This window comes from Anolis sagrei, chromosome 4 (assembly GCF_037176765.1).
Source record: "Anolis sagrei isolate rAnoSag1 chromosome 4, rAnoSag1.mat, whole genome shotgun sequence".
Lineage (NCBI taxonomy): Eukaryota > Metazoa > Chordata > Lepidosauria > Squamata > Dactyloidae > Anolis > Anolis sagrei.
This window is the reverse complement of record NC_090024.1, coordinates 152,167,019-152,192,957: the sequence shown is the minus strand read 5'-3', so window position 1 is coordinate 152,192,957 and position 25,939 is coordinate 152,167,019. Positions and strand designations below refer to the sequence as shown.

The 25,939-nt window shown below is 40.9% G+C and overlaps 1 protein-coding gene and 1 pseudogene across 1 annotated transcript in view; one reads left to right on the top strand and one right to left on the bottom strand.

Moving 5' to 3' along the window:
* LOC137096856 (uncharacterized) overlaps positions 1 to 13,408 on the bottom strand; it is a 131,632-nt pseudogene extending 118,224 nt beyond the window's left edge.
* LRRC8B (leucine rich repeat containing 8 VRAC subunit B) overlaps positions 1 to 25,939 on the top strand; it is a 345,263-nt gene that overhangs the window by 49,766 nt on the left and 269,558 nt on the right. The window lies entirely within an intron of this gene.

The following is a 25,939-nucleotide window of genomic DNA, read 5'->3' as shown; positions in this document are numbered from 1 at the left end:
CTTGTGTTTGTGATGTTTATTTAGTTTAACCCTTAGTTAAGTTACATTAAGTCATTTTATTATCTGTTTTACCTTGAATGTTGTTGTTTTTTCTGGCATTGAATGTTTGCCATTTTTGTTATTTCTTATGAACCACCCTGAGGCCCTTCAGAGAGAGAGGGTGGTGTATAAATAAATAAATTATTATTATTATTATTATTATTATTATTATTATTATTATTATGGGTCAGGAGAATACCTCTTTTAGTAACAAGTCTCAACTTCCTTTAAAAAAGAAAAAAAGCCACATTTGGGAAGCAAAAAAGGTGGTGAAAATGCCCTCCTATACCTTTTAGAGGGCATTTTGAGACAAACTTTTTGACTTATGTGGACCATAAAATTGATCATGCACCACACAATCTATACTTTGCCCTCCTCTATGTAGTAGTTGGTTACCATCAGAGCCATCACCAGATTAATCCAAAATTTTACTACTGAATGCTTGCCTTGGAAGTACTGCTTTGAGATTCATGATAGCAAGAAGCAGTAAGTTAGTCTAATTTCACCATTTCCTAGTTTTATGCAAATTTGGTATTGCACTCCTTAACTGGGAATAAGTCAAAAGCTAATTAATCACCAGTGTTATAATAAGAAATTCACCAGCCTTGAATTCATAGGCAGCTTTGAATTCACAGAAACTGTGACCAGGTCTGTGGAAGGACATATGTAGGCAACATATGCTCCAATATTTTCCTCGATGCCTTTTGAATGAGTACAGGCAGAAGGATACCACAGACAAAAGAGGAAAATTCTTGGCTTGGAAATTGAGGTTTGGGTAAACCTACATTTTAAAGAGGAGGGGATTGTACTAGAAACAAAAGGTGGTATTCCAGATGATCCTAGGAAGGCTGTCATATTGAAATATACATACATTGAGTTCTGAAAATAACTACTCCAAGTGAACATGGGATTAAGGGCAGTTTTAGGACATAGGCTGAAATCTCAAAGAAGCAATGACTTTGGGTGTGCTTAGATTCAAACAAAGAAAGCATCAGATTGGATTTTGACACGAAAAGAAAATACCCCATAACTCCTGGCTCCTTGGTTTTATTTAGTCAATCGGTATAAGCTATACAGAATACATGTTTCTGCCAGAGAGGCAGGCAAAGAGTTGTAGAATGGAACAGACAGAGACACTTGAGTTTTATTTTGATGTCTTCATCTGTCCTGACAATGCTTCAGTATTTAACCAAAGCTTCCTACCAGTTTGCTAAGCTAAATTCAAGTGATGGTTTGGTAGTCTAACAAAAGTCCCTATGTTTCCTTACTCATATGAGATCAATGCCTCATTACTCAATTATGGCAGAGAACATCAACTTTAGTTGAGTATTTTTGGTTTAGATCTATCACAAGATTCTACTCAGAAAGAATGCTAGAGGGATATCTACAAAAAAAAACCCGCATGTTCAAGTCATCATGGTAGAGCTTCTCAGGAACAAAATAATGGGTTAGTGTCAGCACCCAAGTCTTCCTCGTGCAGATTGGAGGTCTCTCTTCTAGTTCCCTTTCTTGCTAAACTGGAGAAAGACTCAGTTGTTCATCAGACTATACAGCTGGAGGAGGACTCAGGGCTCTTCCAAATAGGTCCTATACCCCAGATCTGATCCCAGGTTTTCTGTTTATCCCAGATTATCTGGCAGTGGGTACTCCTATAATCCAGTTTAAAGCTGAAAACCTGGGCTCAGATCCTGGGATATAGGGCCTGTCTAGAAAAGGATTCAGTTGTTGTCTTCTGAGGTAGAGAAATTTTCCAGGGGGTGGGAGTGGGGCAAGGCAGTTGAATCCAGACTTTATGTGTTAGTGTTGAACAATCCCAACCCCATTGATTGACATGAGATAGAAGTATCTCATAAGTAGTAGAGAAGAACTTCACTGGCAGCCATTAACATGCAAACCTGTGGCTCAGGTACAGTCATAGAAATCTCTTCAGATGCACACCATAAACTTTTCTGATAGTGTAATGCCCTAAAAGAAAGTCTGGGACTGGGTTGGAAACAATCATGGAACCACCGTATTCTAAGGTTTTTGTTTTTCAAACAGATCCACAGAATAGACCCCTTATTTTTACCTCTCAAAAATATTTCCTCTCACACCCATTTGTAAATAAGGCATCATGTAATTCAACACATCTACCTCACTTAGGACATGATCACATGAAGGTGACAAATGAGCATAGAACCCATTGTCAGTCTGCCACTTCCTTGTAATAAAACCGTCCTCTCCTATCAATGTGGAAACCAATCAATAGCCCCAGATTGCAGCCAGGTCCATGCACTTATCCCATGCAATGGCTGATCCACTTCTGTGCCAGCATGCCAGGACACAGGTGACACCAGGGGGAAAGATTGTCATCCTCTCCAACTCTTCCTGTGATAATTAAAGATATAAACTCTTTAAAAAATTTACAGCTAAACGTCAAAAAAACCAAGATTATGGCAACAAGAATGATTGACAACTGGAAAATAGAGGGAGAAACCGTGGAGGCCGTGACAGACTTTGTATTTCTAGGTGCAAAGATTACTGCAGATGCAGACTGTAGCCAGGAAATCAGAAGACGCTTACTTCTTGGGAGGAGAGCAATGTCCAGTCTCGATAAAATAGTGAAGAGTAGAGACATCAGACTTGCAACAAAGATCCGCCTAGTCAAAGCCATGGTATTCCCTGTAGTCACCTACGGATGTGAGAGCTGGACCTTAGGGAAGGCTGAGCGAAGGAAGATCGATGCTTTTGAGCTGTGGTGTTGGAGGAAAGTTCTGAGAGTGCCTTGGACTGCGAGAAGATCCAACCAGTCCATCCTCCAGGAAATAAAGCCCGACTGCTCACTGGAGGGAAAGATACTAGAGACAAAGCTGAAGTATTTTGGCCACATCATGAGGAGACAGGAAAGCCTAGAGAAGACAATTATGCTGGGGAAAGTGGAAGGCAAAAGGAAGAGGGGCCGACCAAGGGCAAGATGGATGGATGGCATCCTTGAAGTGACTGGACTGACCTTGAGGGAGCTGGGGGTGGTAACGGCCGACAGGGAGCTCTGGCGTAGGCTGGTCCATGAGGTCACGAAGAGTCGGAGACGACTGAACGAATGAACAACAACAACAAAAAAATTTACTTTACTAAACTTCACTGGAAGTGTGAGGATCCTTTTTTTAAAATTAAAAAACCTATGGAGTAATGGAACTGTTGTAGGGCAGAGTTACACCCTTAACAGTAAGTATGGCCATGAAACCAGAGACTGGCTAATCATCACTGTTGCACAACCACAGAGAGATGCAATGCCAGGAGTGATTGTCCTGATAAGTTGACAGTATCTGTAATCACGCAAATGTGACAGCATGATAGCTTCATGTGATAAAATTCTGAGAACGTTGCTTTAATTGGTTTTAAGCATGCTATCCTAATATAGAAGTGATCGTACTGAATATCCATCTCTGAACATCCATAGAGATACATATTAATCTTGTGATGTAATAATGAGAATGGGCATTAACAAATGGCTGTGGGTGTCTATTTAGACCAGAGATGGGAAAATATAATGCTTGCATTGAAAATTACTATGAATGTCCAGAAAAAGCAAGTGAGACAGAGATTAATTCAATCAGTGTTGTTGTTTTTGAAAGGATTTTTACCATTTAGCTGAAGTCTTCCTGTTGATGAGACACAAATTATAAATGGATATTCATCCCATTTTAAAATGTGATAGTCTCGCCAGTATCAGTTATTTCAGTGACATTATAGTTCTAGAAAAAAATAGCTGATAAAGAAAAAGATGCCATATATTTTCCATTATGCTGCATTGTGTTCTGTCATTGTGTGACAGACTAAGCTTGGTATTATATCAGTTTTGTGAGACTGTTCTCCATCTTTCTCAAGACATCAGATTTTATTCCGCCAAGTGCTATATGCATTATACTTTGGATGACATGTTGCTTTAAATATGTCTCTGAAATCTGTATTTGGAATTCCCTGTATCTTTCTTAAACCAAACATTTATCTATCTTCTTATTTTATTTCGAGCTATAAAAAAGGAAACAAATTTCATTGTATAGTGCACCGCTCAGGAAATACTAACCTGACTGACAGAAAACTGGGAAGCTTCATTTTATATATTCACAATAAATCCTTACCATGCCTAATCACTAACTGTTTTAAAACACCACTTCAGTTTGCAAAAAAAGGGTACAAAACCTTGCTTCAAGTCCATCTGTAAATTGTGGTCTGCTGATCAAGCTACTAAAGTGCCCTTGAAATGCATGAGACTTACATCTTCTTCCCAAATAGAGATGCCTGATGATCCTATTTTATCCACAAAAGGAGGCAAGCCAACTTAATTTGCCCTTCCTGTACTATTGTGCAGATCAAAATACTGTTATTTTCCTGACCTTAAGCTTCTCTGAATTTTGCAAAACCATTTTTGGCTTTAAGAATATCTCAGTGTGTGTATAAAATGTGCATTGTATGACCAAAATGCATTAAAAGGATATAATGTTTTTCATCTGGAGTTTGTCACATGCAGAAATCAGCAATTAATGTGTACTTACTTACTTACTTACTTAGGCGATCCCTCGTTGGACGAGTAAGATGGTCTTCCATTATGGATTTCCTTGTGGATCCGTATGTGGCTGTGGAGCCCTATTCGTGCTCTGCATCTTCTTCCGCAGTGAAGGCATTGGTTTCCAGGTGGAAGGCGTTCCCAGTCGGGGTTGGCTTAACGCGCCTTCCTCCTGGCACGTTTCTCAATTAATGTGTAAGCAAGATAAGAAAGAACAGGCTTATGAATGGACATAAACAAGCAAAGTGTGGACCAAAAATAGAGTGATGTTTAACCTACAATGTATCATGCCACAGTGTTTCTAAACCAGTGGTTCTCAACCTGTGATCCGTGGACCACCAGCAGTCCGCAAAAACTAAAATATGGTCTGTGGCCTCACAGTTACTACACCATTGCAACTAATGCAACTGGTCTCGCAAAACTGTCTTATAGTGCCAAGGCTTATTAAATATTGTTTTCTGTGGGCAAGCAGATGGTGACTACTGGATGGCATATGTTCTGTATCAGTAACTAGATCTGATGTGGTCTATCCAATGCAATTTTCTAAATCAACACCCCCAAATAACCAAATCAAATCTAAAGTTGATCAAAAAGTGATTTGTAACCCTTTTGGTACTAATGTTGGAGAGTGCTTCCTGGTCAAGTGGTCCCTGGTCAAAAAATATGGTTGGGAACCCCTATTCTAAAGCAGTCTAATGTGAGAGGGTTTCTCTCCCATGCCACCAGATACTGGTGCCATATTTATTTCCATAGACTACAACTATTTCTTTCTTTCCTGGAAATTCAGGGCAAGCTGGTAGCTACAGGCTGTGATCTAGCAATGGTCAAAGGTTTTTGATGTTGAGCATTACCATACTAGATACAGATGCCATGTGCCCATTCTGGTATTCTGCAAATGCTCAATTGCTTCATTTGTAGAACCAAATCTAGGACCTTTGTAGAATCTGGATATTTTGCCATAACATGGCTGTTACTGGGCTGCATTGGCTTTGTGACAAGTTCAAGTAATATATAGACCAGGACCACAGAAAAGAAAACTAGCTTAAATTCAGAACTTGTCACCTGGTTTGTGTGTTGCCATTCCACAAAAAGAGATTGTTTCCATCATTTTAAAAAGAATTCACCAATTTAATAGCAAATTCTGAGGTCAAATATGTTAACAATCATGTAGCATTATTATTCATAAGGTAGCTTAGTGATTATCTCAAAAGAGACATCTTTGTTTCAAAACTGATCTTTTAAAAATATGTAAATTCTAATGCCTCATAAAAAAATTTAAAATCCCCAAATCAAGTTCTTGTTTGTAGACAATTTTAATATTTTGTAATCGTAATTGTTTTTTTTATATTGGGCACTGTTTTAGATGTAATTGCATTACATTTAAATATTCTTAAATTAATTCACATTAATCTAGTTACCCAAATTACATTTGAAAATGTATTTTAATGTGACAGCATGGCTAATTTATTCCTTTGGTGCTTATTCCTTTGTCTCCAGGGCAATCCAACGGCATCACTTCTCTGTCTGCGATAGTCTGAGAAGTCGAGTGCACTGGATTAGAATTAGTATTAGTATTATTAATCATTTTGATAGTGCTTTTGCATATAAAATACTTTTGTGTCCATCTCCTGTCCAAAAAAAACCTCAGTGTTGTTCATTCTTTCTCCCATTTTACAGACCTTGTGCCAGAAAGAGAAAGGGAGAAGTTACATGAACATCAATCAGTAAAGTTTGGAGTTAGTAAGCTGAAGTACATGTCCACAAATAAGCATACTATCAACTCATGGTCTGGGTACTAGGGATGCACACCATTGCCTTAAAGCAAGTTTGTATATTTGGATAATGCGCACAAATCATATTTTCCTGGAGGAAACATTCATGATCAAAAAGTGTAATTTAGGACACATGTTTGCTGGCCTGTGTTCAGAGTTCCTCCTTTCAGGACATTTCTGTCTCTTTTCAACTCTGGAACATGAGCTCCACCCCCCCCCCACCCCCACCCCCATGCTTGAAAAGAGGCTGAAGTATCCTACAAGGGCAAAATTTCTCAATCTGATGAGATCAGATTGCTGGAGTTCCATCCTTTCAGGACACTTCTGCCTCTTTTCAACCACGGAGGGCTATGCAATGCATGACACTGCCAGAAGTAGTTTAACTTATGTGATCTGCTCAGTGTCTCTCCAAGCTTGAAAAGAGGCAGAAGTGTCCAAGCCTGGGAAATTTCTCAACGTGAGAAGGTGGCTAGTATTATATCTGAACCATACCATTCCACAACTACAAACTCAGGAGGAGAGGTCTTACATCCAATCAGAGAGAGAAAAAACAATCTGCCACCCATTTTTGTCGTATTATAGGCTCTGGAGACATCTCTATTAAGAAGAGTAAACCTAAAGACTTCTTCTGCCCCAAAGATGCCTGGGAATCATAAATGTGGTGACAATGCTTGACACTTTGCTACAACGGGTTGTGACAAGATCCCACAGGTCTTTGCTGCCAAGAAATGGTTAGATTTGTTTTTAGCTCACGGCACTGCTCCCCAGCTAAAATCAAATTTCAGTCAATATTTTCATTTATAATTTTATGATTTTATTATATCAGACTCTACAGTGTAAAGCATCCTAGAAAGGAAGCAGCATATCTAAAACAGCATTAAAATTTCTCTAGAAAAGGTTATTTAAAAATCTGGGATTAGCCACAAATTTTGAATGGTGTGGTGCTCAGGGGAAATTGAAGGAAGTATCTCTTCTCCCAACTAGTACATTGTTAAACTGTAGGATTCAGTACCAAAAGAGGATTGGACAAATTCGTGGAAGATTGTTCTTTCAATGGTTGGTAGCCATGGCATATTTATGTATGTGTGTGTGCCTCTGTGGCCCCGTGTATACTGCCATATCAAATCCAGATTTTGTGCTTTGAACTGGATTATATGGTGGTGTAGACTCATATAATCCAGTTCAAAGGGGATAATCTGGATTATCCATTTTGATAATATGGATTATATGGCAGTGTAGATCCAGTCTATGTATCACATGCTATGGGGAATGAGCAAGTGGAAGGACCAATTGCCCCAAACTGGTCCTCATGCCTTGCTTGTTGGATTCCTATACACCAGACCTGCACAACCTGTGACCCTCCAGATGTTTTGGACTTCAGCTCCCAGAATTCCTAGCCATTGGAACAGCTGGTTAGGGCTTCTGGGAGTTGGAGGCCCAAACACCTGGAGGACTGCAGGTTGTGCAGGTCTTCCATATGCTTGTTTTTATGCTTATTTTAACCTTTTTTTGTTGGGCATGTCCCTTTGTAAGCCCCCCTGAGTCCCTTCGGAGAGATGTAGGTGGGGTATAAACATAAAATTATTATTATTATTATTATTATTATTATTATTATTATTATGATGTTTGGCCACTATAAGAACTGAATGCTGAATGCTGTACAGAAATCTTTTTTTTTCTGATCCTACTGGAGGCTTCTTACATCCCTTCATTTCCCTCCTCCTCAAGTCTATCATGATGTATTACAAAAACTGTTTCAATAGACTGACAGTGGCAAGTGACATATGAAAGTCCCCTTATAGGTTTTTTTTTCAGAAACATCTACTGGGAGGTCTTATTGAATGGACTTACTTATGAGTACATGTCCACATGGTTATGCCTATGATGCAGTTATCAGATAGCAACCACAAAGATCAAGGATGGTACCGGCAGAGATGAAAATGACTAGAGAGGTTTTGGAAGGAGGAATAATTCTGTCTCTCAAGACATTTACACCCCCCAAGGACATCTTGAACACCTCAGATACCATCAGATGAGCCATGTTTGAAATAGTTCCACGGGACACAGAAATATGAAAGATATATGCACTGATATGGTGCTTTTCATCAGCCGCTGCCCAGTGATTCTGTGTTTTCATTTAAAGATGAATAGATTTGTTTTCTTCTACCCAGCGCAATACAAAAAGCAGAAATGAGACTCTGCAGTATCTCACAGTTTGTGTCATAAGTACCACATGGAAAGTGCAGGAGTAATATGATTTGCCTATGTTCAAGGTGGAATAAAGTCATCCAGAGCCTTAGGCAAAAGATAATGTAAGAGGGGTTTTTTCTTTCTTGCAGCTCCAACAACAGCACACGGGCCATTTGTTATTTTGTCATCAGAAAAGCAACCCCGTTCCTCGATGGAAGGACTCCTGATGGCTCCAGATGCACATTCTTGTAATGGTGGCCCTTAAGGACTCTGCCATTCTAACAAATGAGCTTCACAATCCCCAGTCAGAGAAGACCATGAATTCTAAAAGAGAAGCACAAGTAATCTGAGCCTATCTATACATCAGAATGGAGAATTACAGGTATTTCTCAGTTAACAAAGTACATATGTTGCTGATCATTACTGCTCTAACAGAACATTTGGTACCAGCAGGAGAAATAACATGAATAGATTAGATAGATGCAAACACCATAAAAAGAGAAGATACTGAACATGTCTCACTAAATCCAAAACAAAAAAAATATGCACATGTAAAATTAAAAAACTAGGTCAGATAAATCTTGCATAAGCTTAAAAAATATTTTGAACCTTCTAGAGACCTGCTAGAAGTTTCTTCAAAAATGCATTGGAAGTAATTTTTGCCCTTTCACTTTAGCCTCCTTTGTTCCTGTTATTTCCATTTCAGTGAGCAATCTAATAGATCTATGCTATTTAACCCGCTTTTGGAGGGGGGGGGGGTGAGAGGCTTATCTGCTATTGGGTTGTTGTAGGTTTTTGGAATATATGGCCATGTTCTAGAAGCATTCTCTCCTGACGCTTTGCCTGCATCTATGGCAGGCATCCTCACAGGTTGTGAGGTCTGTTGGCAACTAGGAAAATTGGGTTTATATATCTGTGGAATGTCCAGGATGGGAGAAAGAACTCTTTTCTGTTGGAGCTAGATGTGAATGTTTCAATTGGCCACCTTGATTAGCATTTGATGGCCTGAGAGTTTGTCACTGCCTGGGGGAATCCTTTGTTGAGAGGTGATTAGCTGTCCCTGATTGTTTCTTATCTGGGGTTCCCCTGTGATTGAATATTGCTCTTTATGTACTGTTCTAATTCTAGAGTTTTAAATACTGGTAGCCAGAATTTGTTCATGTTTCAATTTCTGTTGAAATTGTCCACATTCTTGTGGATTTCAATGACTTCTCTGTGTGGCCTGCATTGGTGGTTGTTAGAATGGCCCAGCATTTCTGTGTTCTCAAATAATATGCTATGTCCAGGTTGGTTCATCAGGTGCTCTGCTATGGTTGACTTCTTTGGTTGATGTAGTCTGCAGTGCCTTTCATGTTCCTTAATTCTTGTTTGGGCACTATGTTTGGTGGTCCCTATGTAGACTTATCCACATAGATGCAGGCGAAACATCAGAAGAACATGGCCATACAGCCCAAAAAACCTACAACAACCCAGTGATTCCAGTCAGGAAAGCCTTTGACAATACATTATCTGCTATTACCTTTTCACTCTATTTTGTTATTCCTGCATTTTCAGTGATCTACCCTATAAATTCCAGCCAAGCTTACCTATCCCAACATATCTCCCTCTATGACCCACCTCAGAGATTAAGATCTTCTGGGGAGGCCCTGCTCTCAATTCCACCTCCTTCGCAATCGCAATTGATGGGGATGAGAGACAAGGCCTTCTCAGTGGTGGCCCCTCAGCTGTGGAACTCCCTTCCTAGTGAAATCAGAGCAGCCCCTTCCTTCCTGACCTTCAGGAAGTGAATAAGGAATAGTGAATGGACCAATGGAACGACTTCAGATTATGATCCTGGATGGCATGACTTTAAGAATTGTTTTAAGTTGTGTTGTTTTAATGGGCTGGTTTTACTATAAATGTTATTGTATTGTGTGGATGTTTCAATTATATATTTTAATATCTAAATGTTGTTGTTTTAATATGGTTACGGTTCTTAATTTATATTATGTTACGGTCTAGAAATCATATTTTGGTTTTCACATGTATGTAAGGCATTGAATATTGCCACTATTATGTTGGAAACTGCTTTGAGAAAAGTGGTATATAAATGCAGTAAATAAATAAATAAATACATGCTTTTTTAACATACTGAGAGAGAGACTTATCTGCTGTCCCTTTCACTCACTATTTTGCTTTTCACACATGCTTAGTAAGTATCCTGGAGCCAGCTACTCTTTACTTTGCCTATTCTAGGCAAGCACAAACTACTTGCTTTTGAAGAGCATTAGGAAATTTCAACCAGTACAAAAAGCTGAATTTAACTGGGGCAGGTAAAAGGGAACATATTACTTTCCTGTTACAACCATTGCACCATATGTTAGTTTGTTCTGGCCACAATTCAAAGTACTGGTTGTGCTCTATAAAATGCTCATATAAGGCTGAAGTCCAGACTATCTTTCTGCCAACCTAGCAGTTTGAAAACATGCAAATGTGAGTAGATCAATAGGTACTGCTCTGGCGGGAAGGTAATGGCACTCCATGCAGTCATGCCAGCCACATGACCTTGGAAATTGAGATGAGCACCACACCCTAGAGTTGGACATAACTGGACTTAATGTCAAGGGACAGTCTTTACCTTTTACCAGCCTATCTGGCAGGCCATGTCTCCTGATATGGTCCCACCTAGTCTTGGGATTATAAGAGAAGTCTTTCATAGTCTCACAGTTGGGGAGGGGGATGTCAGGAGGCCTTCTCAGTGACTGGTCTCATAAGGAGTTGTTCATAATGTGCTTGTAAGTCCATTTTAGGGACTCCTCTTTCTAAACAGCAGACCGGGATGAATTTCTGCATCTCTTCACCCAGCTAGGACAGGTGTCAGCCATAAGTAATCTGAAGTTTTTAACATCATGTGTATCTTGCTTCTATTTATTTCCTGTACCATGCTTTGCCAGTTGAAATGTAATACCAGCTTGCAACATTTCTTCCAAACTGGTTCTGCACCTGTAAAATGAGGAACCTACTGAGTTGCTTCTGTTGTGAATATAAACAATATTTTAAAGCAGTTTGCATGCCAAATGTGCTGTATAGATCAATAATATAGACCCATGAGACATCCATATCCAAGCTATTGTAACAATTCTGCTACTATTATACGTTAACAAATAGTTTTTCCCTTACCAGCAATACAAGTAATATTCTAACCCAGTTGCAGACAGAAAATACCTGGCAGAATACATGCAATCTCCAAGTTATGAACAAGATAGGCTCTGTATGTTTGTTCTAAAGTTGAATTTGTTTGTAAATTGGAACAGGTACATATTTAAGTGTAAATCCAGCCAAAACTAATTAAGAAGGGTAAACACCCGTATGGTGTTCGTTTTGCTATCTGTGCCCTTGTTCAGAAGATTCCACCTCACTTTCTGACTCTGTGATAATTAGATTTTGAAAAAAATGGCTTGTTGTGGAAACAAGAATTGGTGAGAAAGTTTTGTGGAGACCCCTTTTCCCCATAATAACTTTTCCAGGAGTAAATTTCCCTTCCTAGGGGTAGATTTCTCTCACATCCTGTTGTCTCATCCCCGTTCTTAACTAGGGAACACACTGCAATCGCTGGCAAAAGGGAAGGTGCATGAGGTGACTCGTGGCACCCCACGTGACCTCCTCCTCCCCTCATCACATGGAGGGGATGGGAGAGGGTGCTTTGGCACCCTTTCCCTGCAACATCAGATGGCAGAAAGGATGGCAACGCATGGCAATGCGTGTTGCTCCAACACCCTTTCTGCCATCATACGGCAAAAAGGGAAAGAAAGTGCAGGTAGCTTCATCAGAGCTGCCCAAACTACACTTTCCTCCCCATCAGTTGAGGTGAAAGCACCTTTTGGCGCTTCTCCTCCACTTTGGGAGGAATGTGGGCAGGGTCTGTTGTGCATCGTGTGATGGCGCACGACAGGCCCCATCCTTACTGCGATTAAAAGTGGCAAAACAGGGCAAAACTGCCCCATGTGAAGAGGTCCTAAGAGTCATTTGTAAGTCGGATGTTTGTAACTTACGGACTGCCTGTATATAGGTCAAGGAGACAACACCAGTTGTTTGGAGATCTTCATACTTAAAGCTGTTGCCTAAACTAAACAATGCTACAAATATCTGGAATAAACTAGCATTTGTATTTTAGATTTTTGTGCCGCATAGTTGAACATGAAACAATGGCACCTTCCATCATAGAAATGATAAGAACACAACAGTGAATTACTCCTAGGCTATATAGCTACTAAACTGGAATTGTGACATAGTGAAAGTACCTAGAATTTCTAGGTGGCGTGCAACCCTAATTAAAAGAAATAATGAATAATAAAATATTAATATTTCTTACTGGAACTTCCCTGTGTTTGTCCATATCATTTTTCCTGCTTCTAGCCATGGTCAGTTTTCTTATTTACCCCAAGCTTTAAGTACTTTATTTGATTGCTAACAGAAACAGCATTGTAACAACTAACATAGTTACACAAAGTCCATCAGTAGTAATTTGCACTTGGGTAAGTTTTCCTTGTTTGGTGTCACCCCCCCCCCCCCAACAACATTAAGCACTGCATATGATACATCTTGATCTTCAGACCCCTCTTCCTACAACAAATTGGATTTTTCTCTCAAAAACCCACCAGTTTCGGCACCTCTTTTTTATGGAACTCTTTCACTAGACCTTATCACATTAGAATAAGGATTCACCATGAAGTATAGCAAATTCATGGGGGTCCTGGTTGAGGGGGGGGGTGTAGAGAACCCATCACCTCACACCCCACACCACCCTCCTTACCTTGACCCACATCCCATAAGAGCCCAGCTTTCGCCCATTGCTCTTCAGGCAACACTGGAAGCCTCCCATGTTGCCGCCATCCTGGCATGTTCCTTTCGTCTTTCAACACAGAGTCCAGTCGGAAGTTGCTGTGCATCATAGCAATGTCTCCATGGTGAAAGAGAATAAGTAGCATACATTGGGTAAATCAGTCCATCTGATGAGGTTGCATCATGACTTTGGGGCAGGCAAATCCATTACTCACTACTCCCAGGGCATCATATGTGACCATGATGTTCCCCTCCACAGTTAAAACAGGATGTTACTCCTGACAGAGTGTCTCTGTTCAATTGTTTTCCAACAAGTGTCAGGTAGTTTATGCAAGGTACCCAGTCCTGGTCATCTCTGTTAAGAGCCCACCTGTAAATCTAATCTAAAGTATGTGAAAAGTTGCCTCTTTGATATTTTGTGCTGATCTCAGAGCCTTCTTGAAAACAATATAACCCATATAACCAAGCTACATCAAAATGTGTGTCAAGATGGCAAAAGTGATTAATAAGGGAGAACACACAATATTTATTATTTATTTATTTATTATTTGCACTTGTTAACCGCCACTCTCAGCCCGAGGGCGACTCGTGGCGGTGTACAGAACATGGAAAAGACAACAATTTACAATAGATCAAGACCATAACACAACATCTTACTAATACAACAACTAATTAAACTAAAAATCCGCTTCGTCTAGTTTGGGGTCATAATCAATCTCATAGTCATAGTCCATTCCGGTGGTCATTCCAAAAACATAGCACTTAGTTGAAGGCCTTTTCGAAGAGCCAGGTTTTCAGGCCCTTGCGGAAGGCCATGAGGGAAGGCGCCTGTCTGATTTCAGCAGGGAGGGAGTTCCATAGCCGGGGGGCCACCACCGAGAAGGCCCGCTCTCTCGTCCCCGCCAGGCGTGCCTGTGAGGCAGGCGGGACCGAGAGAAGGGCCTCCCCAGATGATCTCAAGGTCCTCGTGGGCTCGTAGGCCGAGATGCGGTTCGCAAGGTATTTTGGGCCGGAACCGTTTAGGGCTTTGTAGGATAACACCAGCACCTTAAATTGGGCCCGGTAGCAAATCGGCAGCCAGTGGAGCTGGGACAGCAAGGGCGTTGTGTGCTCCCTGCGTCCCGCTCCGGTTAACAACATGGCTGCCGCGCGCTGGACTAGCTGGAGCTTCCGGGCCGTCTTCAAGGGCAGCCCCACGTAGAGAGCGTTGCAGTAGTCGAGGCGGGATGTGACCAAAGCGTGTACCACCGTGGCCAAGTCAGACTTCCCAAGATACGGGCGCAGCTGGCGCACGAGCCGAAGCTGTGCAAACAAGCTAGTTTGCTTTTGCTGAAGCCTTCTAGGAAGGACAATATTCTGCCCACTACAATCTTTTTCCCTTGCTGAGTTAGAGGACTACAATGCTGCAGAATTTGAAAAGGCACGAATGGAGGGAGAAAGGGAGAAATGTGCCAAGAGGAAGGTGCATCAAGCTAACCCTGACCAGGACCGTCTTCCATGTGGAAAACTATGTCTTCACTGCGGGAGAACATGCGGGTCAAGAATACGGCTCCACAGCCACCTACGGACCTACCACTAAGACACCACATCTGGAAGACCATCATCCTCAAGCTACGAGGGATCGCCTAAGTAAGTCAGTCAGTCAGTATCACTTTTGAGCTTTGAACTCATTTTGTAGGAATTTAACAAAGCTGATGACAAGGGGAGGGGGGAGATGGGAGGGAGAAGTATTTTAAAACTGGGATGGCATAGGATTAATTGAAACTGTCGCTGTCAATTCCAGACAATTGGAGGGTGTGCTGTACACCCTATGCTCTCAATCTTTTCACTTTCAGTTTCTTCATATGTCTGATGTGTCTGAGAGCCATGGCTAAAGAATGAGTAATAACACAAATAAATAAATAAATAAATAAATAAATAGGATTCTACTCGTCATCATCTCGAGGCCTCCTCACCAATGATAGCATCTAGCTCAGCAGTAAAGCACATGCCTTCTCACGCAGACATCCCAGCTTCACTCCTGTTATTTCCAAGTAGTGCTCGTTGAGTCTCCTGTCTGAAACTCTTGAGAGACCCTATCTATGTAGAGTCTGTAGTCTCCCAGTTATTGTAGGAATCCAGTTTCCATCAGTCCCTGCAGCAGGGGCAGTGTTTAGGGATGGTGGTGGTTCAATCTCAGTAACCACCACCTCCCTCCTTGTAAGCTAATGGGACAGTAATCAGACTCAACAGAAAATAGCTTCCGGGGATTTATTTTTACCCCTGTGCACCAGGTTATCTTGAAGCAAGTATTCAAAACTCTGGTGCATTTCTTCCAAAGCTGAAGGTGTGAAGCCTCCATTCATGACCTTGTTTCACATCCTGCCTTTCCCACAGTGCAGAATCTAAGGTGTCATATAGATCAAAACAGCTTTTTTTTAAAAAAAAAATCCAATCAGTTATAGCACTGAAAACAATTTAAAATCAATTAAATAAGCTGTCACATGAATGCCATGCTGTGATAATAACACACCTACATTATCTTAGCCACTAAAGGCAACACAGCTGCATGGGTGTGAGCTCTATGAGCCGAGGTGGGTTTTTTTTTAAAGATTAGAGCCTCAAAGAAGAGTTCAGAAGGACTCATGGAAAGGCAGAGAAATTGTCTAAGTGCAAGGGGGAACATGGTTTAGGATGAACAAAGGATATAGACTCCCAGCTGTTTCCATGGTCTTGTGGGGGCCAGATTACGAATCTGAATAAAATGAGAAATAAGTGTGAAGCGTCCTGATAGGATATTTCTGTTTCCTTTAAACAGTACTTCTCAAATGATCTGACTTGGTTGGTCAGCTATTCCTTCTCTAGTGTGTCAGGAACCAATACTGATTGAGTATCCCTTATCCACAATATTTAGTATAAGAATATTTGGGATTTTAGACTTTTCTCAGATTTTGGAATATCTTTATTATATGTATATAATGAGACATTTTGAAGATGGGACCCAAGTCTATACCCAAAATACATTTATGCTTGAAACCCATGTGGACAATTTCATGCTTTGGAATGCTTCCGATTTTGGAATTTTGGATAAGAGACGCCTAACCTCCACTATACTTATGCTACATCATAGCTCACATGTATAACTTTAGAGATCCCTGTCAGCACTGTGCCCAGAACAGTACTCAGTACAGAAGTTACTAATCAACTTCAATTAGCAACCTGCCTGCAGCATCCTGAACATGCTATTGCAGTATTTCTCAACCTGGAGGTCGGGACCCCTGGGGCGGGGGGGGGGGGGGTCACAAGTGAGGTGTCAGTGGGGTCACCAAAGGCCATCACAAAACACAGTATTTTCTGTTGGGTCATGGGGGTTCTGTGTGGGAGGTTTGGCCCAATTCTATCATTGGTGAAGTTCAGAATGCTCTTTGATTGTAGGTGAACTATAAATCCCAGCAACTACAACTCCCAAATGTCAAGGTCTATTTTCCCCAAACTCCACCAGTGTTCACATTTGGCCATATTGAGTACTTGTGCCAAGTTTGGTCCAGATCCATCATTGTTTCGGTCAACAGTGCTCTCTAGATATAAATGAACTACAACTCCAAAACTCAAGGTCAATGCCCACTTAACCCTACCAGTATTTTCTGTTGGTCATGGGAGTTCTGTGTGCCAAGTTTGGTTCAATTCCAGTTCAGAATTTATTTATTTATTTATTTATTTCATGCATTGGTATACCACCTTTCTCAGCCCAGATGCCTCAACAATTATAAACAAATAAAAAAATCATAAGATACTATCAAAAACATTTAGCATAAAATATAAGAATATAAAAACCATACAAAGCCATAAAAACATTGTTGTATCTCCTTGTCAAGTCATTATTCAGTTGCATCATCAAGTTGTTCCTCAAAACCCACCAGTATTAAAATTTAAGCATATCAGGTATGCATGCCAAGTTTGGTCCAGATCCATCATTGTTTGTGTTCACAGTACGCAACTACAACTCCCAAATGACAAAGTCCAGTGAATGAAAATACGCCCTGCATATCAGATATTTACATTACAGTTCATAACAGTAGCAACATTACAGTTGTGAAGTAGCAACAAAAACAATTTTATGGTTGGGGGTCTCCCCAACATGAGGAACTGTATTAAGGGGCCACGGCATTAGGAAGGTTGAGGAACACTGTGCTAGTGTTTTTGAAAATATTCCAAAACAGCCCTATGTGCAGTGCATGTTGCAGTCTCTACTGTCTTGGACTGTGGTGGCCCAGGACAACCACAAGGCTTTCTCCAAGGTTTGGCCACTGGGCTTCTCAAGCACTGTCAGACTCCTAATTAAAACTGTATGTTTGTGCTGCTTGAACTGCTCCATGTTCATCATTAGCAATGAAATAGTAAGCGAACCTCTGTCTGTATGCTGGAGCCAGTCTTCGTGATTTGCATCAAATGTCTTCAGTATTCCATAGGCAGCCATTTTCTTCCCAATAAACAGTTGCACTTCTCCTTAAACACTGTGAAGATCACTGCTGCTCCCATTTAATCCTCATTGCCAGTTTCATATATGCAGACCACATAGTAGATATACCAATTACCTACTGGGTTTTATTTTCCTCTAAACACACATCCCTCCACATTTGAGGGTTTAACTGTTCCTGATTTGATTATTCGTAGCTTTGATTAATATGCCCTCTCTAGGAATCTCTAGACCCTCCAGGGTGATACTATGGTCATATTACAGAAGTTGGCCATAAAATCATCCTGAAGAATCTAGAGATTCCTAGAGAGGTGTTGTGTTACTTTTTTAAAAAATACTGTTTTCTATCCATTTTTCTACTTTTGCAGGGGTCCTGCACCCATAACCCCAGTGAGAGTAGAAGCCCTACTATATTTACACAGTGGTAAGGGCCCCCTGGTGGCACAATGGGTTAAACCACTGAGCTGCTGAACTTGCTGATTGAAAAGTTGGTGGTTCAAATCCAGGGATCGGGGTGAGTTTCTGCAGTTAGGCCCAGCTACTGCCAACAAAGCAGTTTGAAAACATGCAAATATGAGTAGATTAACAGGTACCGCTTCTGCGGGAGGTTAACAGCGCTCCATGCAGTCATGCTGGCCACATGACTTAGTAAGTGTCTGCAGACAACACTGGCACTTCAGCTTAGAAATGGAGATGGGCACCACTCCCCAGTAGGCCTGGGAAATGCATGGTTCTAAATGGTTCTAAAGTACTTACAAAACTAAAGTTCTGGTGTTGAAAATTTCAAAACTCTAACAAAACTCTCAAAATTTCATTATAAATGGCAGTTCCTAATTGGTTCTGTCATAAAAATTGCCAATAATGAAATAATAATTAAATTTTGAAAGTTTTGTTAAGAGTTCTGTAATTTTCACCACCTGAACTTTAGTTTTGTAAGTACTTTAGAACCATTTAGAACCATGCATTGCCCAGGCCTACTCCCCAGAGTAAGACACAAGTAGGCTTAATGGCAGGGAAAACTTTTACCTATCTGCTAATCTTAGGCAAAGAATATGCCTTCAAATTTGGGAGCATGCTGCATTGTACTTTGCTAAAGAAACTGTCGTTTGGCAACAAACATGAAACATGTGGTTGGGAGGATGATAAACTCTGGAAATGGTTTCCACTGTATAGATCATTCTTCACATCTCCCTCTTATTTCTCAGAAATCACTTGTGCCACTCCTTGTTCTCGCAGCATTCCCATTGGAAGGATATTTGTAAAGTTCCAGTTCTCAGAAAGTTCCAAGTGCTCTGTGTCTTAAAATGCCTTGTTAAATGACATCAAATGCTGGAGTAGTAACCAAGGAAGGAACTTTCTGACAGTTAAGAAATGTTTCATAATGAAATAACCTCAAAACTAGGTATCTCTCCTATGTTGGAGGTTGGATAGGTTGCTGTGAGTTGTATGGCCATGTTCCGGAAGCATTTTCTCTTGACATTTTGCCCACATCTATGACAGCCATCCTCACAGGTTGAGGGATCTGTTGGAAACTAGGCAAGTGAGGTTTATATATCTGTGGAATGTCCAGGGTGGGAGAAAGAACTCTTGTCTGTTTGAGGCAAGTGTGAATGTTGCAGTTGGCCACCTTGATTAGCATTGAATGGCCTTGCAGCTTCAAAGCCTTACTGGTTGCTGCCTGGGGGGAATCCTTTGTTGGGAGGTGTTAGCTGGCTTCCTCCCACTGATTCTTTAGCTTGTGGATTACTGTACTGGCAGAAGGTTAGACTAGATGACCTTGGGTGTCCCTTTCAACTCTACAACTATATTTTATTTTAACTATGAAATTTCGGGCTTGTCCCATTTAAGCCACCCCAAGTCCTTTCAGGGAGATGGAGGCAGGGTACAAAAATAAAGTTGTTGTTGTTGTTGTTGTTATTTTACTGACACAAAAACACAGTATGTCACAACAAATGAGATCTATATGCTGGATTTCATATCACAAAATCACAAGTCAAAAACTTCCCTAGCGTCTAGGACTGTATGTATGATGTATTTTCTAATGATACGTGCAGATCCAAATAAGGTGCTTTTTCACAGTTGACAGATCGTGATTTTGTTGATGTTTATTGTTTCTAAATGCTGGATGAGATCTTTTGGCACAGCACCCAGCGTGCCAATAACCACTCGGACCACCTGTACTGGTTTATGCCAGAGTCTTTGCAGTTCGATTTTGAGGTCCTGATAACCGCTGAGTTTTTTCTGTTGTTTTTCCTCAATGTGACTGTCACCTGGTATGGCAACACCAATAATCCACACTTTTTTCTTTTCCACAGTCGTGATGTCTGGTGTGTTCCAAAACTTTGTCAGTCTGGATTCTAAAGTCCCACAGTATTTTTGCGTGTTCATTTTCTTTTTTTTTTCTTTTTTTAGCCTTCTCAAATTACTTTATTGGTTTTTTCATTTTACAAAATAGAGGATTCAGTGCCAAAGACAGAAGAAAAACAACAACAACAGGAAAAGAAAAGAAAAAACCATAAGCAAACAGTACCATAGAAATGTATGTATACCCATATACATGCATATGCGTATACATATATACATACATACACCTATCTATATACCTACACATTTTCTACTACCTTTGCAGGTTTATGAACACACCAATTCTTTACTGCTGGCAGATGGTACTTGTGACATAAGTTCCAGTGAATCATTTGGGCCACAGAGTTGTGCCTATGTTTGCAGTCCATCCATGCAATTTTCTTGCTACAGCTGAGGATATGATCCATGGTTTCATCAGATTCCTTGCACAGTCTGCATTTTGGGTCATCAGCTGATTTTTCAATCCTGGCCTTAACGGCATTTGTTCTGATGGCTTGCTCCTGGGCTGCAAGAATCAGGCCTTCTCTCTCCATCTTCAGAGTATTATTATTATTATTATTATTATTATTATTATTAGTATTATTATTATTACAATTCTATGACAAGCTGGAATGTGTCCAGAGGAGGATGATCAAGGGTCTGGAGAACAAGCCCTATGAGGAGTGGCTTAAAGAGCTGGGCATGTTTAGCCTGCAGAAGAGAAGGCTGAGAGGAGACATGATGAGGGCCATGAATAAATATGTGAGGGGAAGTCACAGGGAAGAGGGAGAAAGCTTGTTTTTTGCTGCCCTGAAGACTAGGATGTGGAACAATGGGTTCAAACTACAGGAAAGAAGATTCCACCTGAACATTAGGAAGAACTTCCTAACTGTGAGAGCTGTTCAGCAGTGGAACTCTCTGCCCTGGAGTGTGATGAAGTCTCCTTCTTTGGAGGCTTTTAAGCAGAAGCTGGATGGCCATCTGTCGGGGGTGCTTTGAATGCGATTTTCCTGCTTCTTGGCAAGGGGGTTGGACTGGATGGCCCACAAGGTTTCTTCCAACTCTATGATTCTCTGAATGTGTAGCATTGAGATGCTTATATTGTATTACATTCAGCACTGTATGTAGCCTCTGTGTTAATCCCATTTCCAGTTAAGAATAAAGCTCCAGCAGCACTAAAGATATTTTTATTTCTTTTAGGAAGAAAGAATATAATGATACACAGAGCCCCTCCATAACTGGACACTGGTAGCACAAAGCATGATCCCCAAGTGTCCTACCCAGAGATAGGAACCCTCAGCAAATCCTTACTTTCCTTCTCCTTCAACGTTTCTAGATAGGCTCTTTTCTAACATAATAGCAAACAGTATGGGTTTCAAGCACTATTCCACTGCACACTTGTGCAGAAGAGTGGCAGCTTCAGGGAAGGAAGCCTCTACTCTGAGAAGCCTTCCATGTGGTTTTCTGCTTTCCCATTATACTGCAAACGTGTGCATTCTCAGCAAGCCTATCTCATCCTTTTCAACAATAACTGCCACATATTTAAAAAAAACCTATTTAAATAGAGTCCTGATCTATGTTTTCAGCCCACATAGAAATTAAACCTAGTTTCCTAAACCCTGAAAAGCTAATTATGCATTCAATTAGAGTTTCTTAATAAAGATTAAAACTCTGAAGTCTATTACGAGCCCGTATTTAATTCAACTGCCATTTTATCCATGCCATGAAAGTGTGAGTGGTAACAATGAATATAAATTATAATACATGCCACCAAGTGAATGCTATTTGTCCAAGAACGTTACTATAAAGAATTAAATTTTGCTATCGGTCCCATAATCTAGTTAAAATTGGTATTCTTTATTTGGTCTTTCAATGTAGTCCAATTTCCCTACTTTGAAAAACAAATTCCTGGGACTAAAGAAAAGAGATTAATTTATCATTAAGACTCTGCCTAATTGAAGTCAATTCTGAACAAACTTGAATTCAATTTCTGCTCATTAAATTGAATGTGCTCTGCGTTTTCTCTCTGCATTGCTTTGAGCAAGCAGCTGAGAACAAGGGACTAACATCAAAATTATTAAATTGAGGAGATTTTATTTGGTCTTCACATGCCAGGGCCGCTTTGATGAGGAGCTGTTTTGGCACTGAAAGGAAACGAGAGCAGCTGGAGGAAAAATCAAATGAAACTAAGCCTCGGAAAATTGAAGAAAACGCAAGCTTAATAATATTTAATAATTAAATTTCCACAAACAATAGCGGCAAATGAAGTAATCTGCAAAGTCTGTGAACTCATTTGCATAATTGATGCTGGTCCCCTGTAAATGAATAATGAAGATAATAAAAGATGTTGCTAAAAATGGGCACAATAACAGCAAAATTTCATCAAGCCGCGCGCTCTGATTAATCTGCTCTTGCAAATCAGCAGCGAAAGGGGAACGCGTGATTAACCGCGCTGAGGACTGCAGCAGGCGGCAAGCTGCCCTTTCTCTGTGTGTCTCTGGGTACCACAGTGCAGCCCCTCTCCCCGGCTCTGCTGCGTGCTTTTGCCAAGGAAGGAAGAGGCACAGCCTGCCTGAGCACCCCACCACAAAGCCAGTCCTTCCAGGAGCCATCGCCTTCAGCCATTAACCACGTCACTGCCATTTGCCACAATGGTCCTTCTGGAGTAAACTGCTCTCAACACAGCAGTTGCTTGGTATCAAACTGGACCAAAGCTTCATTGCATTCAGTGTTGTTCATTCAGACTAGAACAGTGGTTCTCAACCTTCCTAATGCCATGACCTCATGATGTGGTGACCCCTAAGCATAATATTATTTTCATTGCTACTTCATCATTGTAATTTTGCTCCTGTTATGAATCTTAATGTAAATATCTGATATGCAGGATGTATTTTCATTCACTGGACCATATTTGGCACAAATACCCGATACACTCCAATTTGAATACGGGTCAGGATGGGGGGTGACATTGATTTTGTTATTTGGGAGTTGTAGTTGCTGGGATTTATAATTCACCTACAACCAAAAAGCATTCTGAACTCCACCAATGATGGAATTGAACCAACTTGGCACACAGAACTCCCATGACCAACAGAAAATACTGGAAGGGTTTGGTGAGCAGTGACCTTGAGTTTTGGAGTTGTAATTCACCTACATCCAGAGAGCACTGTAGACTCAAACAGTGATAGAGCTGGACCAAACTTGGCACAAATACTCAATATGGCCAAACGTGAACACTGGTGGAGTTTGGGGGAAATAGACATTGACATTTGGGAGTTGTAGTTGCTGGGATTTATCATTCACCTACAATCAAAGAGCATTCTGAACCCCACCAATGATAGAATTGGGCCAAACTTCCCACACAGAACCTCCATGCCTTGAAGGTACTCGCTGGCATGAGCCTCCCTCCAGCCTCCCTTGCTCACACATGCACACCCCGCTGCCATGCACCAAGCACGCCTGCTCTCCCTTCCCTGCTTGGAGCCTCAGAAACATCCCTCCCTTTGACTGAGAGGCAGAGTGGGAGGCCATCCAATCATAGCAGAGGAGGGCTTTTGGTAGGAGGATTCGCCGTCTGTTTCCAAAAAGGAAGAGAAGGACAGGAGGAGAGATCTTCAGCCTTCTCTGCCAATGGGATTCCTAAGACCATCAGAAATATATGTTTTCTGATGGTCTTTGGTGACCCCTCTGAAACCCCCTTGCAATCTTCCAGGTGGCCTTCCAAGAAACACTTGCACCTTAGGATGGTTATAGGAGGGAGAGCTTAGGACTGGACAATCAGCAGAGAATAGATTAAATGGTACCTTTTTGAGGCCAATGGACCAGGAAGCCTGACGGATGATCAGCTTCTATATGTTGAATTGGGAAAGTGAACATATTGTTCTTCAGCTCAGCTAGCTAGAAGTCTTGGGTTCATTTTGCCTCTGATCTCTCTCCTTCTTCACCCATCTTCACACACACATGGCAAGAAAGGCTAACCTATACACAGATGATTCTTTTATTGAGGTGGCAGTCCTGGAAATGGATATTGACACCTGAGAAACTGAGGCTGTGTCCACATTGAAGCTGAATTTCACCATGTGGTCCCTTACATAGGAGAGTGATTAGAGAAAGTGCACAGCCAACTTCCAGGCATAAACCAGCTATTGGAACTCTAGCAGTTCAATGAAATAGGTATAAAGGAGGCCAAAAATATTGCAGTGCAGAAGGGAAGTGATGGACTGTTTAATCTCCTTTTCCCAACCCGTGTTTCTCTGGCAACATTTAGTAAAAGCTGATATATCAATATAGATATATTGCGATGGAGCTCAAAGTTTCCCTCATTCTTTGCTTTATTGTTTGCTGCTTGAAGAGTTAGCTCTGAGAGTTTTGCGTTTTTCCAATTGTTATTCACCCATGCATACATTCACTTATTACATTTATACAGTCTCTTTTCTCCAATAATACAGTAATACTTTCTTTTAAAAATGTGATGGAAAGAAAATGCAGGTTAGAAACTGTGCATCTTACAAGGCCCATCTCTTCCCCAACCCAAGAAGAATTCATACACACACACTATTCTTTGCCAACACTTACTTGTTAGTGGGTTGTTGTAGGTTTTTCTGGGTTATATGGCCATGTTCTAGAGGCCTCTAGAACCAAAATGGACATTGGCCACATAATTATTGTTTTAGAATTATGTTAAATTAATAAAGTTTAGCTTTCAAACTCTACAAGGATCTGTGATATGGCTTCCAGTCCAGTTGCAAAAAATCTGCAGGGTTTAACTGGAAGGAGGAATGTTAGTACATTTCCCACTTCTACACATATTTGCAAGAAATAAGTGATGTTCAAGAAATACTGCAGTTTCATCCTCTCTTAATTGAACTGAATGATCTATCAATCTCTGAAGCAGCTTTTGTCAATCTAGTCCTTCGAAAATAATTAGACTACAATTCCAAGTATCCTCTGCCAGCATGGCCAATTACCAGCAGTTATAATGGAGTTATAGTCCGTGGGCTTCTGGAAAGGCTGCTGTAAGGTTAGGTTACAGTTCGATTCTATGCACAATTACCTGGGAATAAGTCACAATCAAATCAGTGGGCTTAGTTCTAAAGAAACACACATAGGATTTGATGTTTTATTGCTGCTGGGTGCCTTCAGTCTTTTCTGATTTATGGCAACCCTAAGGAGAACCTATTGCAGGGGTTTCTCTGTCATAATTTATTCAGAGATGATATGCCTTTTGCCTTCCTCTGAGACTGAGAGAGTCCCCATTTGCACTGCCATATAACCCAGTTTCTAAATCCAGATTACGTGCTTTGAACTGGATTATATAGCAGTATAAACTCATATAATATAATCCAGTTGTATTATACCGGTGGCGCATTGGGTTAAACCGTTGTGCTGGCAGGACTGAAGACCAATAGGTCGAAGGTTTGAATCCGGTGAGAGTGTGGATGAGCTCCCTCTGTCATCTCCAGTTCCCCATGTGAGAAGCCTCCCACAAGGATGGTAAAACATCAAATCATCCGGGCATTCCCTGGGCAATGTCCTTGTCGACAACCAATTCTCTCACACCAGAAGTGACTTGCAGTTTCTCAAGATGCTCCTGGCATGAAAAAAAATCCAGTTCAAAGCAGTTAATCTGGATTCAGAAAGTGGATTATATGGTAGTGTAGATCTGTCCAACAAGCCCAAGGTCACCCACTGGGTTTCCATGTCCAAGCAAGGATTTGAACTCTGGATTTCAGAGTCAAAACCCAACTCTCAAAGCACTACACTATGTTTACT